The sequence below is a fragment of the Protopterus annectens genome, chromosome 14.part0 (assembly GCF_019279795.1).
Source record: "Protopterus annectens isolate FY-2018-M chromosome 14.part0, PAN1.0, whole genome shotgun sequence".
NCBI lineage: Eukaryota > Metazoa > Chordata > Ceratodontiformes > Protopteridae > Protopterus > Protopterus annectens.
The window spans coordinates 397,476,237-397,491,747 of record NC_056748.1 but is presented as its reverse complement, the minus strand read 5'-3'; the positions used below and the strand labels follow the sequence as shown (position 1 = coordinate 397,491,747).

Genomic DNA, 15,511 nt, shown 5'->3' with positions numbered 1-15,511 from the left:
GAGCTTCCCCAATTTCACCATCATCATCCCTTTCCACTTGTGCTATGTATAGCAGCCTGCATAGCTCTGAAATACCCCTTCAATTCAGGCAATACCAATCCGCCTTGTTCTACTGCAAGAATCAATGTATTCCACTTGACTCTTGCAATCTTCCCCTCCCAGATAAAGTCTTTTAGCTCTTTACTAAGTGCTATCACATCTTCTCCTCTGGTTGATAAAAATATACCTGAACAGTTTTTTATAAGACTACAGGGAATAAAAACATTTAACTGCCTGTATCTCCCTGTCCATATAATAAAAGCTTCCATTTTCTCAGGTTTTGCATTATCGCTTGTTTAGTCTCTTCCAAAATATCCCTAGCTGCCCCAGACATATCATTTTTAATCAATACTCCTAAATACGATTATGTCCACATATGGATATTGCTGAACCAATTCATGTGTGAGTATATAATTTACCAGTATTGCCTTTGTTTTAACTTCATTAATTTTGCATCCCGAAAAGATTTGAAACTGTCTCAAAATGTCCAACAACATAATAATGTCATTTTTCTGGTTTTGTTGGGTATAAAATATCATCATCTACAAATAGAGCCAGCTTTTCTTGACTACCATGACAATTACATCCTTCAGTTTGAGTACCTTATTTTCTCTGCCAATGGTTCTAAATACAATGCAAACAACAAAGGGAAAATAGGACACCCTTGTCTGGTTCCTCTGCTCAAGCAGAAATGATTACACATGACCCCTCCCACTTTAATTTTCACCTCTGATCCTTTATACATTCGCCTAATCACCCTTGTATATTTTTTTCAGGACAGGCAAATGCTTTCACTGTCCTGTTCATAAAGTCCCAGCTTACTCTGCATCAAGGCCCACCAATAACAATATTTTCTGCTTTCCTCTGTATCAGTGTTCCATTAATGTTGTCAGATGTTTACCTCCCCTACACAAAACTACACTGATAGATGTGGATCAATTTTGGCACTACTTTTACCATTCCTTTAGCCATTATAGACATGAATACTTTATAATAATGGTTTAATATCAAAATGGGCCTGTATTAAGCAGTATCTGATGGCTCTTTACATATTACACTGTTTCTTCCAGCACGCTGGTCCTTCTCTTAAAATACTGTTAAAAACCTTACAGATCTTTATCAGTTTTTCCCTCCTAGCTTCCACAGTAACACCATTTATTCCTGGGCACTTTCCTACAGATTGGTTATACATCACAATTTTTATCTCAACTCGTCCTACCCTAACAGCTAGTAATTTAGCTTTATCTACTGCTAACCTTTGCATATTTAACTCTTCCATAAACATTTTCATATTTCTCTGGTTTATGCACGCTTTCATAGAATTTCTTCTAATACCTGTACAGGATCTTGTTACAGGTTCCTTAAGCTCGGTGATAGGCCCTTCTGTTGGCCGAGTCGTTGCTCTATCGCTATCAAAAAAACAGCTGCTTATGGCGGTCAGACTCATGTATCCTATCGAGGTAATCCTTTTTTTTCTGCTTCGCATTCTGTAGTTGATCCTCTCCTTGTTCGGAGAGATTCCCCCTAATCAACATTGGTCAGTCCCTCTAAATAATTCTTACTACTCAACCACAGCACCCTTTCTTTTATTTCCACCCTATTTTAACTCCCATCTTAATTTTATCCCATACCCTAGCTCTATTTTCAGAAAACACTTCTATTCTCTCGAATAATCTCCACTACCCATTCCTTAAAGTCCTCTCTTTTCAACCGACAAGTGGGAAAGCCTCTCATTTGTTTCATCACCCTGTGTTTTTATTTTATTATAGGTGCATGATTTGAAATAGTTCTTAGGTGCGCATCAAAACCTTCAATTAAATGAACGTTCCTGTTAAATACAAGTTGCGTCTAACCTAGCGCAGTTTTTTATATCTTGGGGACAAATATGTAAATTCACTTCAAACTCTTATTACTGAATTCACACATTCCACGCAAAATATTTTCATAAGTATAGCAACATCCAAATGGCTGCTACTAGCAGCTGATAATATTTAGTCCAAAAATTTAAAGTAAGCAACACTAGTAATATTTAAGTTTAGGACTAACCCTCCACAGGCACTACTGGTGGTAGGGTGGGCTCGATTAAGTGATAGCCGTGTTATGTGCCATCAATGACTCAACTCTCAAAACAAATGTTTGGGGGACGGGGCAAAAATCAACTTATGAACAGGGTTATTGGCAGGGCCGAATGAAAAAAATTCAAGTGATTTGGTGAGCAGTATTGTAACTATACCATGAACAATGCAGTGATGGTTATGCTTAGGAATAGGAGATGAAACACACTACGTGAAAAAAATACATTTTTTTGGAGTAGAGTCTGGCACTGTTTTTATTAGCTAAAGTAAAAAACCCTACATCTTCACTTACACTCCTCCGTATGCCTTCTCCGACCCAGCCAGAAAGTCTATATATCCTAACCCTGACCTGTGCTCTAGTTACTTATGAGGGGTTAAGAATGAAAGGGATCATAAAGTAGTTGGTCAGCCAGGTAAAAACTAATCGCGATCAGAAACAGTACGTATTAGGAAAGGAACGTGTTTGTACGATGAGATACACAACAAAACAAACGTCTAAACAAATTGATAAATTTCAAATTTTTGCAGCCTGTTCGAGTCACGTCTGTCACAGTGATGACGAGTGTTGCTCCTTTAAGACATCACCAAACTGCTTAATAACAGATGGTGGTACAGTCCTCCAAGACAGTAAAGACAAATACCGTCATAACACCTTCAACGGTACCAAAATATTGCCGTAAAACAGATTCAATACGCTACGTCACAAATGCAGCAATTTGTTATCCAACTTTCCCGTGCATCTCAAAAGGTGCTCGTATACTGTCATAAAAGTTATTGTTTACATGCATTGTACAATGCTTACCGCACTACTACTTAGGATTTTGTAACTTTAGGACACTATCACAATGCGCTTTAAGAAGAGTTCAAACTATCGTTTGAAGGTCCTATTTGTGCATATCCAGTAAAAGTCTATACTACCAGAAATTAATATATCACATAAAGACTCAATACCCAAACTTAAATCACTTTTCTCAATACATTTTCATTTCATATGCACCAAAACAAACACTGGGTGGCCAAATCATCGGTTAGAAAGCAGGGTTCCTAAAAAACTCTCCATTCTAGTATCCTGGTATCCGTTAGCTAGCAGGTCTACTCGCTTTAGAATAATAAGTAAGTTTTGAGTATCCATTTTAAAAACGAAACACCAATTCAGCCTCCAAACATTCCAGCTTGTGACTCCACTAGCCAATGTGTCAGAAGCCTTCCGTATCACAAACGCTAAGAAAATATTGTAAACAACAATATGTAGATAATAAGAACCAAACACAGCATAATTTTATCAAGAGTTTGAAATAACTAAAATATACAGTCACATTTGCTAATAAGTAGAAACATTTAGGTATATATACTCAAACATAGCATTACACATTACTCCTGGAACACCAGCAAAACTAATTACATTTATAACATATCATACAAGTTAAAGCTATACTATAACATCTTTACAGAAAATTACAAATTCGTCCTGGTCAACAGAATAATATTGGCGCTTATTCACCTAACACTCGAAATTTTACGTCACTCCATTTATCCAATCGAAAACCTGCGCGCCATATTTCGAACCCGGTTAAAATAATATCTGATACCCTTCCGCAAACGCATCCAAAATAGTTACATCGTATTTATCTTTTAGTTGTGATCGTCCGGTAAAGTCCACAGTAGGAAATGTATTTGCTTAGCTCTAAATCGTAGCGGTACTCTAATCTGGAAACAAGTAAAGGCTGTTTATCATCTGGACTTGGAGCACGCGGAGGAATATTATACCACGTTAACGGATGCGAGGGTTCTATGTTTAATGTAGCGCGCGCTGAAAATTAACAAGCGGGTCCTCGAGACGGCTTATTGAATTTAGTTCGTTGGGGATTTGATTTTTAAAGTTTCGTATTAGCTTTTGCTCTTGTCAATGGCTATTGTATGTTATTGGTCGTAAATATTATTACAGGTAGGTGGTTGAGAATGTAGTATTGTTTTGAATGCATTTTTAGCTGTTCCTTTAGTTCTCAAGCTTTGATGCTGTGAAGCGTCTACTGCTATCTACTTTGTATTTAGATTATTTTTGTTTAAAGTTAACGTTTAATTGTCACTGTGGGGAAGAAAACGTTTTGGATCACGTTTTTACAGTATTTTATGCTTTGGAAAAAATGTTTGTTACTTGAGGGTTATAGTTGTGTCTTGATTGCTAAATAACGTGTTTTGCTTACGAATTATGAAAGTCACGTGCTTTTCTCAAAGCGGCTAATGCACTGGATAGTGATTTTTAAAGCTGGAAAACTTAACTGTTAGTTGGAAGAGGTTGATCTTGTTGGTGTATTAAACCAGCGTCTAACCAGTTGTGGTTTATTTAGTGCAATGAGTTTTTGTTGGTCACTCTTAACTGGTCCTGATTTTTGCTTTAGTTTGGTCTAGGATATTGCAGGAATGTGAAACTTAAACTATGTAGTTTAGTTCGCGGATGCAATGTATTATTTTGGTAAGCGGAATGCTTGTTGCTGGATTCCTTTATTAGAGGTGATGGCTCTTGCTGGAGCTTACAAGGCATAGTGTTGTGGTGCTGCGCTGTATTAACTTTCTTAGTTGTTTACGGTAAAAATCGGGTTTGCGTCATTGCTGTCACTGTCAAGCGCGGTGCCATGTAGCTTCCCGTGAGTTATGTAGATTGGTACTATATTACTTCAGGGAAACATTTCTCTGGCTGTAGTGTTTGCTGCGATTTGGAAATGTTTTTGCAGACTTGTATATATGTTCTGCCTTCGGCAAGGTGCTGAGCAGCCCTCTATAGCCGTGATTTCAGAAAGGGGCAACGCGATTAGGAACAATATTAGTAGCTGTGCCTGCAGTGTCGTGTTTGTAATTCTAAAGCGCTAAATACATCGCCCATCCCAGTGAAAGTCTGTTTGCACGCCATGCCGTTCACTGCTGTTTGCGGTCTATTGGCTTGTTGTGGGGCGTAACCTGCTGTTTGTCCGAAGGCATGTATTTTTTAAATGGAAGACCCCCTTTGCTTAGATGGTAGTACATCTGACCCTTTATGTTTTAGTCGTATTAAACATTTTAAGCATCTAAGGTATGACTGTAACGGATGTTCTCCCGCCTTTTGCTCAATGTGTAGCAACGGCAGTGGTGGATATGGTATTTTTCTTTTTGATGTAGAATGCGTGTAGTATGCCGCACAAATTACTTCTACTTTACATTGCATACGTTACCTACTGTCACTTTTTCAAAACATGGTTAGTTGCCCTCTTGTGATATATTGAAGTACTACATAGTTCAGAGTAGCTTGCTTGGTAACTGACACTTGACATGAAATATTAAGTCACGAACAGTTGTAAGTGCGAATTCATTGCGGAAGTATGTAAAGTCGTTCGTGGACACTTACGTGCGTGCTAATCTCTATTTATGTAGAAAAGGTCTGTAGTTGTGTGAAGGGAACTGAACGTGTTGTCATGCATTAGCTGATGCCCTCGTTTTCCCTAACCACATGCCACTCAAAGCTATGTTTTTCAGGAGGAGCTACTGCAGAAGTTTGTTTTGGATTAGGGCGGTGCACGTGTTTGTCTGCTTAGGCCTTATTGGCACTTTAAATTTGAAAACTCATCTGTCACTGTGTTGTTTATTGGCCACTCGTAAGGCAGAGGTTGCACGGATTTCCCGGCATTTACTATGCTACCCCATTGGTCATTCCGCCCAGAAATGGGAGTGATTGGCATGTCTGGTAGTGGTTGTGATGTGGCACGCGAATTATGTCGGGGTGACGACCAGTGCAAGTTTCCCTGTGGCAGCGCGAATATATAGTGAGCAGTTGTAGTGCCCCCCCCCCCCCCCCCGAAATAAGGAAGTCGGAATATTTGGGTGATGAGCTTAATTATTTATTTGCAGTTGGTTTACCAGGATAGTCCATTGGGCCAATAAGAACCCGTTTTCAATGGAGTCCTGGGGAGAAAAGCTCCAAAACAAAGGTTACAGAAGAGATTACAGCAGTTTACAATTTCAATCATTTGTACATTGGTAAACAAAAAAGATTACCACAGTTTACACTTGTGGTAATTTGTGGGTTCAAGACAGAACAAAGATTAAGCATTTACAAAATAATTTTTTGCCAACACTTTGCCAAAATAGCTGAGAACGGGTTCTGTTACTGTCGTGATAAAACTTCTTTACAAATGTGTACTAGTGCTGCAGCACTACTTGGACAGCAGTTGTAAAATATTGCTCATTTAACTTGTACAGTGGTACTCCCCAGGGCAATAGCAAGAAGTTCATGATTTGTACACCGGGCGCAGGCGCTGGTACCCCCCATCGATTTCTATGATACTTTTAGACTGTTTATATATTTGAAAACTAGAGCATTTGGTGTTGGCAAGTTTTGCCTTAATTTATTTGCACACCATAACGTATGGTGTACATACCTGGCTACACCATAAGTACATACTGTAATTTTTAGTTTGGTATAACACTTCTCAGACTTTCTTAGTTATGCATATTGCCAACATATCCCATAAGCAGACACGGCTATCTTAGCCGGCTATACATTAACATAAACGCCCATACACCTAAACAGCCTACTAATATTTAATTTTGAAACTACTTGCTTGCATATTTGCTATCTGTAAGAGTAATAAGTCTGCATAATTACCGCATTGGCGACTATAAAAATCCGTATGCAAGACTAATGATCTCCTATAACAGCCACAACAACACTCATAATCTATTATCTCTACATTCGTTCACAGTGTGGAGATACAGGCCACCTGTAACACACACAGTTGTACAAATTGCCCCTTTTAGCTCTAATGCAATAAATAGTTGCATGCAAGAGTGAACAGACACCATTGTATGCATTTTTCTTGTACAGAATCAAACATACATTGAAGATAATGGCTTGGCTGGATACTCATTTTTACAGAACAATTGTTTACCTTGCATCTTGATTTGTTCATAGGTAGGTAGGTAGGTGCTATCTGCCCAAGGGCATTTATAAGCCTAGCTAGTGTGTGTCAGCTTTCGCTGCCCCATTGATTAACTGAGCCTCTGTCAAGACGAGCCAATGAAGTGATCCCAGGGATGTATTTTCTGTTACCACCCACTCGTCAAGGTTTCTCGAGTGTTAGTGAGGGACTCTGCCTAATGTAGTTTGGAATTTTGTTCCAAAGCCTTGGGAGTTTCTGACAGGAATCTATCCCTCCAGCATATTCTATTTATTGTTGTGGCGAGGTTTAGCTCACTAGAGAGAGTGGCTCGCAGTGACTTGGATTTCTTTAGGTGGAGCATGTCTGTCAATTCTGAGTTGGACATGGCTTTGTAAGTCAGGCATAGATCACCTCTGAGTAAGCGATATGCCACTGAGTAAAGCTGGAGTTTTTCCAGTCGGGCTGCGTAGGACAGTAATCCTCTTGGTGAGGTACTTTTGTGGTCTTTCCAGCTGTTGGAAGTGTCTTATGAGGTACATCTCAAATTGGGCATTGTTCTCTACGACGGGTCTGAGTGACTAGTAGAGGGGCACTATATAACCTCTTTTATTTCTAGATGCAAAACCTTCAGTAACTAGATGGGCTACATAGGATTTCCCAACTACTTTGCCAATATGATTGTCAAAGGAGACATTACCATCTACCTGGGTCCCCAGATCTCTTATTACCTCTTCTGTATTAAAGGGGCTGCCACCTATGTGGTATTTCATGGGTGTTTTTCCCCCAAACTGGATAACTATTAATTTTTTGGCCTTTAGCTTGAGACCATGACTTTGACACCAGGTGTCCGTATCAGTAAGGCACTTTTGGAGAATCTTTGTCTGCCGGAGAGTCTATTATGACTCCCAGTTTGCAGTCATCGGCGAACTTGGTTAGCCATAGTCCTCCTGTGTTTGCATATACTTCTGAGAAGTATGTCTAACAGTAGGGGTTTCAGGACCGAGCCTTGTGGGACACCACTTGACTGGTTCAGAGTCAGATCTGGAGCCTGCTATTTTTACTAGTTCTGTCTGTAAGCCAGTTGGCAGTCCATCTCGTGACATAGGGGTTTATGTTCAGGTTGAATTTTTCTATAATTCCCGAGTGGGGAATGGTGTCAAAAGCCTTGGAGAGGTCAAGGTAGGCTGTGTGAACTACCTTCCCCTCATCTATGGCCTTGGTGATTGTCTCGGTCAACCAGGTTTAGTAGGCATGATCTAACCTTGACAAAACTGGGTCTGGTCAAGTGTTTGGAAGTTCCAATGTCTTTGTTAATGAGTTCCATAATGATGCGCTCCATAGTCTTGCAGACCAGGCTAGTCGGGCTTATGGGGCGATAGTTAGTTACCAGGGTCAGTTGTGGCCCCTCCTTTGTGGAGCGGAATAACCATTGCTGTGCGCCATTCTTAAGGCACGTAGCCTGTGGAGAGGCTGAGGTTTAACGGTGTGTTTAGGTGGGGGGTTAGTTCGTACTGTAGTTTGTGCAAGACACAATCTGGGACACAATCTGGCCCCATTGGCGGGGTGATTTTGGCTTTTGAAAGAGCTGTTTGCACCTGTATGTCTGATTTCTGGGACACTACACTTTTCCAGTATTGTGAGCTCTTTTGGGAGTGAAGTTTGCACTAAATCTATCTGCCAGGATGTTGGCGATATCAGTGGGTTCAGTATGTGCTATTTTGCACTAGCTCAGAGCATATCTGCGAGTTGCCACTTAGATTTTTGACATAGCTAAAGAAGGCTTTGTGGTCATCTTTCGAAACCTTGGCTATTTTTCTTTCGAAGTTAGCTTTGGAGGATTTTTTTGAGGGACCTTAGTTTTACTGATACTGATGAGGGATGTCTTTCCTTCTTGGGATTTGCTTTTTTTTTCTAAACTAGTTTCCCCCTTCTATTGTACAGCCTGTTTATGGCAGTGGTCCACCAGATTGGTTTCCTTCTCTTAGGGGAGTGAGTCTTGGTTTTGATAGGGATGGCACGATCCATGCATCCTTCTAGGTGCTCAGAGTGCATTTGTAAAGGTTCCTGCATCTTGGACACTCATCCTTAAGTGTGGGGGCTGTGAAACTTACCACCTCTGTCTTAAGGTGAAGTTTGCTATAGAGAAGTTTGTGGTGGACATCGAATGATTAGTTTATGGTCCGATCTAACCAGTGACTGGTTGTCCTCTGGTGTGGAACACCTGTCGCCCATGTTGGTGATGACCAGGACCAATATGTTTTCACCTCTGGTAGGGGAGTTTAGCTGGATCTGGGAGTTTTATTCTTTAAAAAATAAAATTGGAATGCGTTACTATTCTTTTATGAATTTAAAAAGGAAACCAACTAGGACACGTGCTCGACTAGCATATGTCCGAATCGCAAAACATCAAACATTTGTACACAAGCGCTTCTGTGTATTTGTAGTTTTAAAAAAAAATCTGTTTCTGCAGGGGGGGGCAAAGCCCTCCTGCAGCCCCACACTACCCCTACTTTATTATTCTCACGCTGAGGTTCCACTAGAGTGGGGGGGGGGTTTCCCTTGCGCGCATTGTAGTCCGATCTACGAAACGGGCACACATGCACAGAAGTGCCTGTGATAAGTGGTTTCATGCATGTTTGTGATTCAGGCATATGTCCGGATTGTGTGTGTGTATTATGTATGTATGCTACATACATACATAATTTGTTGACCGGGAGTCAACTACTAGATGTAGGTCCACTTTTAGCAGAGGCCTGGGGAGAAAAGCTCCACAGTTAAAATAAACAGACAGTAGTTACATTGGATTACATAGCGATTTAACAATTTACATGGCATTTACTTACAACATATTTACAGATGAACGTAGTACATCAGTAGACAACTAGAATCTTATCTGTGAAGTACATAACCGACATTTAACAAATGTTACAATACGAAAAGGCCCTTTTCAGCAGAGGCCCGGGGAGAAAAACTCCACATAGAAAAATTAGACACGTAGTTATTTAGCCATGATCAGTATACACACATTACAAAAGACATGTATGCAGCACATCAACAGTTACAGTGGAGAGAGAAACAAAAAAATATATTAAGGTAATAGATTTGTAGTGTACAGCTGCAATTTGGAACATTGGTAGAATACATACATAGTACACAGGTACAGTACATACATTGTAGATTGGCCAGTGTAAGATTGAAAACTATTATCAAGTACTCTAGGTTTAGTATGTATACCTTACTTGCTTTCACTAGCCTGGGGAGGTGTGTGAGAGAGATGTGTAATCTTGTGGGACCACTACTAAGATACTTTGGAGTTGGCCAGTGAACACATACTTCAGTAGTTATTACTTATGGTATTGTAGGACTGCAGGTTTTGCATTTGTGTATGGAATTGTGTAACAGTATAATCACCTTGGCTTAGTCCTGGCTGAAAAAGTCCTTTGGATCAGCCCACCCACCTAATAACAAAGGAGAGATGAGTGCTATATGGATGGCTAGATAAATGGAGACAGATGATGGATCAATCTAGGTACATTTCTGAACCCCAATAACCAGAACAGCATTGCATTTTATTTAGTTATTGGTTGTGCTTTTATTTTTCTTTCCTGACAGTTTCTGCGGGTGAATTTTAGGCTTTGTTTTACAACGCTGTCCCACTGGCTGTTCCATGCAGGAACTGTGTAAATGCATTGCACTTATTTTTCAAGTTTGTTTTGACATTTAACCGGGTATGTCTGACTGGGCGAGGATCCCATTTTCAGTGGAGGGGGTGGGGCATACATAACAGATCCCCACTTCTCATCACACACAACCAATTTTTCCGTAGTTGTCACCTTGTTTAAAAGGCCTGAGGGAAGAGCCCTGTAGTTTTACACAGCATGTTACATTTGACATGTAAATTTTTACCTAATCGGGATTTAGAATGTTTACTAAAGATTTTTACTTGGCTTAGTAGTGTCAAACAATGTGTACATTGGGGTATCAGCAGTTAAAGGGGAGTATATTGTAAATTTGAACTTGAATAGTGAGTAGTTGTGGTTAGTAGTTAGAACTGCCAGCTGTTTCTAGCGTCTGTCTACTTTGTCCAGAGAGAAGTGGAGTGAAGCATTAGAATACTTTGGTAGGTTAGGAATGGAATAGTTATATTGGGGTAAAGTATAAAGGGGGAGGATGAGGGAGTGATTGTCTGTCATTTGGGTTTTTGGCACGAGCAGGTCCAGGATTTCCTTAATGGTTTTTTTTTTTTTGAAGTTTTGCATGTGGGGAAGGCTTCTAATGTCCAGTGGTAGTTTTGTTCCAGGCTTGCACACCTGAGTAGCTGTATTAAAGTTGTCCTTAAGCTTTTCTTTGCTTGTGGATTGATAGTATAAGCTGGTCTGAAGGAGTGAGTGGGGGTGTATAAGGAAATCAGGTCTGAAGGAGTGAGTGGGGGTGTATAAGGAAATCAGGGCAGAGGTGGAAGGACAGGATAATTTTAATTTAAGAATGGAGTGAACGAATGTCCAGTTGAGGGAGTCTAAGTTGGTTGGAAAATTCTAGCCAGTGCAGATGTTGACAAGTAGCTGAAAGCAGCTTCCACAGTACTAGGGGAAAATATGCATATACATATTGCTAGGTAGAATTAAGTAATGTATAATTTTAAGTTGTACTTCATCCATCAATCCCAAATTAATATTCATGTGGAGGAAGCGCATCTAATCGTTCATGTATGGGGGGGGGCTTTTGGTGGTCCTTGCTACTGCACATCTGGTGTGGTAGTGTTGTAAAACAAAGCTGGTATCCCTCCTGGCTTGAAACATTTACCAGCACCTTGACATGTATGCACACACTGGCATGCTAAGGAGTGGCACTTGTTTTGCTCAGTGTCCAACTGGGGAGCACATAATAATGAGGTAATGTAAAAAAAATGTAGCCATGGTTGTACTATGACACACATTTAGTGGACAAAATGTCTGACTGGCAGACCCCTTTGTGTGTTCTGTGAGCAGATCATTTTAGGACCAAGTTAAATAACACTGCACTTGATTGGTAACATGACCCTCAAAAAGAGGTTCTATAGTGATTAGTGAGTAAGTTTATCTCTCCTAGGTATTCATGTACAGTTGATTGAGAATACCATGTGAGGCAAATTAATGGTTGTGTAAGGGTTGGCTTGATATCGGTCATAGGAAAGGGGCTTAGCTGAACATTTGTGGGTGGTGGGGTGGCAGTGGTAGCTTGTCAAGTTCTACCTTTCGGTGTAATCTGTTTTTGGCAACTCCTTATTTTATAGTGCCTGGATTTTTCACATCCACCTAAGTTTCTACCAAGTGAAGCAGCTTGGTAATGCTCAGCAGTTTTGTTTTAATGTGCTGAGCTTTACAAGCCTGGATCACTCGCAGAAGCAGGAAGAGATGCAGGTCCTGAAGCTAAACTTGCTGTCATGTGCAAGAAGTGTTTATTGCTCCAAGACAGCTTCCTTACTGTACATGTTCTATGTTTAGTTAAATGAATTGTGGTCTGTCAGATACTTGACCTGAATTAATCTTGCCAGCTTTGCCCTTTACCTACTGAGGACAGATAGTAACTGTCTAAGACTAAAAATATGATTTATGGGTTTGCAGTGCAGGGGGAGGGGATCCTAGGAAATGGATGCTGTCTTGGCATACCTATTCAGTGAATCATATAGATGGCAGTCCTCGTAGGTCAGATGTGTAACTGATTATAACTGAAAAGATGGACTTTTTTAATTCTGCTTAATCATGTATTTCACTGTGTGTGTAAGTAAATCAAAAATGTAAACGGTGCTACTCTACAACAGCATGACTTTTTGGATACTAAACAAAAAAACAAGGTAGATGCTAGTGCTGGTTTCAGTTATCAAACCCAACTTCTTGTATGGCATGCAGCCATGCTCAATGTTGTCTTTTGGCTTTTCCCAGTTAGGGGTCACCACAGTGGAACTCCGGTCTGCTAATGATTAGCAGTAGATTTTCAAGAATGCAGAGGTGCCACCTCAACATTCAACGAAGGCACACCTATTTACGCATGTCTTTAGAACGCCAATACAAATGCACTTTCTGCCTCTCAGTATCTCTCAAAAGAAATTTGGCTCTGAAAGTGAAGTAAATGAGCAAAGAAATTTGAGTTTCGTTAAATCTCTCCGTAGCAAATTGCAAACAATATACAATACGGTTTCCATAATTTTAAGCATGCAGGACAAATGTAATTTGGCACTGTTTATTTCAACCAATAACAGCACACTAAAAACACATCTAATAAACATCAACAACCACTAAATTAGATAAGTATTTAGAAGGGTCTCTTCTGTCCCTTTTCTAGTTCAGGTTAAAACTAAATATAGTTCAGGATGCTTTTTTCGGATGTTAGGAACCTGTATTCAGCTAAATAATCAATACAAGGCAAGAATGTCAAGACATGCAAAAGTGTAAGATGAAAAAACTTTTCAGTTTTCTGGGTCAATCAATGATATCTATATTAACAAAAAAGCAGAAGTAGGCTGATTAGGATATATTTTCAGGGACAAACTATGGTTTACTACATGGCATATTCAAAAATAAGACCTACGTAAATCAGTTATTGTGGGAAACAAACCCACGATTGCCTTGTAGAGATTATTCACCTCCAGTTTTAAATATTTTTGCATTACTAACAATGTTTTAGTAATCTGTTTGAAAGCAATTTCTGTTATAGTGGTATTCTGCTGATGTTTTACACATATATCTAGACATGACCTGGTTGAAGAGAACAATATGAAATTATTTATATAGCATAGTCGGAAACTACATGAATGCTAATGTTTTACACATATATCTAGACATGACCTGGTTGAAGAGAACAATATGAAATTATTTATATAGCATAGTCGGAAACTACATGAATGCTAAAAGAAATTGCACTTGGAAAAAGCTTATCTGAACTGACATGAACTAGGCTGCAAAGCAGCTGAAACAATTATGCTTTGGGAGTACATACCACACGGTCATTGCAGCTGTACACAACAATTTTACATCTGTCTAAACTGCTGTTTACAGTGGCAACAGCTGATGGAAATGTTGAGTCCAATTTCGCTGTCTAGAATATTTCTTATCACCATCAGAGACTTCCACAACATGCAATTTTTTTTTAATCTGCTAATCAGTCATAAGCTAACTCCATTCTGTAATAACCTCATAGTTAAAGGCAAAATTAAGCTTTGCAAGATTACAGTCGCAAAAAAGAAAGGAAAAAGATTTGGTACAGTCAACTTGCAATCTGCCAGACCACCTTCTCATTCAGTGTGGGGGGGGGGTGCTGTTTACACAGTGCATGGTTTGGACAAGTCTCTAGTGGTGGCTTGGAAGTTGCAGCTCTTCTGCCTTGGATTTGTTCCTCATCAGCTAATCTCTGACCATGCACCTTCCCTGACCAGATCTGAGCCCTTTCTTGGTTAGGGGGTTTCCTTCAGTACAGGCTTCTCCCTTTTCACCCTTGACACCTTGTCATCTCTCTCCAGAGTCTTCACCATAGCTCTCAACTGTCCAGATTTTTGCCTAATATTTTTTGTCTGCTCCTCAAAGTTTGTGGCTTTCTGGCAAATCCCGGAGGATGGAAGTCATGCCATTATGCCATTTGAGTTGCAGATTTCATGTAATTCAGAAAATGTATGACAACACACATCCTGTTCTTTCTAAGTTTGTAGTGTAGTATTTAAAATCTGTACCTAGCTTTGGGCCTTTGCCTGCCCCCCCCCCCCATTGTTTTAGGTTATGTCCAGCTTTCTTACGTGAAGAGGTTTGGTCTTGGCCTACTTGTATCTGAGCTTCCCTGGCTCGGGGCAGTTGCTCAGTCTATCATCCAAGGCCCATTTGGTGGCCTCCATTGTTCAATCCTCTAGGTCTGTTGGAAGTCATAAGTTATCCGGTCTGGAGCAGCCAATGCTGTCCTTAATAGGCGCACAGATGGAGTTGGGTGTCATCCATCATCTCATAGGTGTGTACTAGGCTAATGGCCCTGGAGCCTTTACAAGCCTAGCCGATAAGATTACCCTGGCATCATGCCACCTGGCCTTGGTTCCCAGTGCCTCCGAGTAGAGGCACTGGAGTGATCCCGGGGGTGAGTTTTCTATTTCCCGTCCACTCATTAAGATTCCTCTTGAAGAGGGCCAGTGAGGTGTTGTTTGACGTGTATGGGAAGTCTATGGCCATAGCATGGGCAGCCTCTGGGTTATGAACCTGTCCCTCCTGCATGTTCTGTTGACTGTGGTTGAGATGGAGATCTCTGGAGTGTGTGGTGCAGCTGGGTTGGTATTTCTTTAGATGTAACATTTCTAATGGAACTAGGTCAGACATAACTTGGCAAGTCCAGCAGGGATTGCCTCTAAGTAGGCGATGCGGGACAGAGAATAGTTGGAGTCGGAGTCTGTCCATACTGGGCGACTGTTTAAGGCCTAGGATTATCGGGTACTTTTTGCAGGTGTCTAGTGAGGTACATGCTAAATGGGGCATT

General features: G+C 40.3%; 1 protein-coding gene across 8 annotated transcripts in view; it reads left to right on the top strand.

Annotated features, from left to right (window-relative positions):
• The first annotated feature begins 3,743 nt into the window (after positions 1 to 3,743).
• Positions 3,744 to 15,511, top strand: part of MKI67 (marker of proliferation Ki-67) — a 404,744-nt gene continuing 392,976 nt past the window's right edge. For 7 of the 8 annotated variants that reach the window (XM_044056164.1, XM_044056162.1, XM_044056163.1 and 4 more), the window contains exon 1: positions 3,744 to 4,059. The gene's annotated coding sequence lies outside the window, so the exon portion shown is untranslated. The remainder of the gene's footprint in view (positions 4,060 to 15,511) is intronic. The other variant, XM_044056166.1, reaches the window with a different exon arrangement.